Source organism: Triticum aestivum, chromosome 1D, assembly GCF_018294505.1.
Source record: "Triticum aestivum cultivar Chinese Spring chromosome 1D, IWGSC CS RefSeq v2.1, whole genome shotgun sequence".
In the NCBI taxonomy this organism is placed as follows: Eukaryota; Viridiplantae; Streptophyta; class Magnoliopsida; order Poales; family Poaceae; genus Triticum; species Triticum aestivum.
The window spans coordinates 415202551-415204572 of NC_057796.1; positions in this window are offsets into that span (position 1 = coordinate 415202551).

Consider the following 2022-nt stretch of genomic DNA (forward strand, 5'->3'; position numbering starts at 1 on the left):
AAAAAAATGCCGGTTTTCCGTGAAGCTTGGCGTGCACAAATAGAATGGCAAGATGTACTTGCCAAATTTTGTTCGGAATTTTTCAGCATTTAAAAGAAATTCCAATGACAGAAGTATATGCTCTCATGTGCCAAAGTGAATTTCCGGTTATAGTCAAACAATTTTTATTTAGTTACTTTTGGGGCTGTTTGGATATATAGCAGCCATCAACCACCTTACCAGTTTTGTGCTTTTTGTTTTATCTCAGAGCATATCATAATGTTTCACATGTACTAGTAAAAAGAAGAGTAATAGTTAGACTCGGAAATTCAATACGGCTCGTACGACCATACGCTCATATTATCCAGACCGATGGTCTGTATAGGGATTTGAGCACTCGGTTGTATAACTTGACGTATTGCTCCTCCTGGTAATTTTATGAAACAGTTTCGGTGGCCCACGTCTGTGACCACTTAATGCGGCAACAGGTGTTGGTCCTCTACGGTTTAGGCCTCTGCAGCACTTTCTAGACCGGATATCTCTAACAGAACTGATTTCGTGACCCACGACAGAACCAGCTCTCGCCTCACCCCCCCAGCTCCGTTTGGATTTTCCCTTCAAACAAAAAACTCCGTTTGGATCGCCTCATCAATCACCCAATCTACAAGATGATAACCCCAACCCGCAGAACCCATCGACCAGTTTCCTTCCAGCACTGAATTGCCTAGGATCATCCGACTTGTGGCTGTTACGAATGTTATGGCCATTGTTATCCTGCTGGGGTTGTCGATCCTCACTAGTACCAGCAGAAAACACGTTCGTGCTCAGCTCCATGGAGCACCTTTTTTGTTTGAAATTTTTTAAAATCACATTTCAAAAGTTGAATTTTTTCATTTTTTTTCCATATTGTCATATGGATGTACAACATGTGCGTAAATTTCATGAGAAAATACATTGACACTAGAGGTACATAAAAAAGCAAAAAAAAAAAATCTATTTTTTAAAGGAACGATGCACACTCTGTTCCCTAATTGAAAATCGCAAAATCGTCATTTTTGTGTAGCCTGCGTGTCAATATATTTTCGTATGAAAATCCGCACACATCCAGTATAGATTCATGTGACAGTGTGCATTTCATTAATAATTTGTTGAAACTTTGAAATGTGGCTTTTGATTTTTTTTTAAAGGCCTCCATGGAACTCGAGCATCAAAAAGCAGCATGGTCTATACTCTAGTTATGTATGTGTAAGCATCCCGTGGACTTTTGCATTGTCAATGAAATATGCAATCAAGCTGCGTGCTTTCTTATCAAAATATTGTTTGTTGCTTTAAATTCCACTTTTGGTCGCTGGTGGCAAAAAAATCTAAAAAAATTCGGGTTGTAGGAAAAAACACATGCATTAATTTACATGTCTGTTGAGTTGATATTTCTATAAAAAATAATTCTAACTAACCCGGCCTGCTGATTGTTCTTGTACAGTATGGAAATCTCAGTAGCACGTTTTGAAATTTTGTGATGGTACAGAATATCCCAATTTGCATAAATGGTTTTTTTCTTTTTTCCCCAGGTGCATACATGATTTTTCGATAGTTTTTTTATTACTTTTTTTAGCGGTGTTTTTATGGGCTATGTTGTGTAAACATTGCTGGTTGCAACTGCAAACGTTCTGTACCTTGGTCCTGATACGAGGCATCTCCTTACTCACGGACCATCCGTCTCATCCAATGTCCAGTGCCTGGGCCCGCCATGTGGGCTATTTATTTGGTCAAAACCAGCCTACGTATCGACCTTCTCTGTACTTCTATAGATACACACACAAGCGGAATACCCGAATATCTATCGTTCGCACATGCATCATTTAATGGTGACAGGACACATCTAAACAGCTGATCCCGCGGTCCAGATAATAGGATCATACGGTAGCATAACCCAAAACGGCGTGTTCACCAGAGACTATTTTACTTTAGTTACTTTTCAGGCCGGTTGGATAGCAGCCATCAACCGCCTTACCAATTTTTTGAGCGTTGGTGTGCATTTAGTCT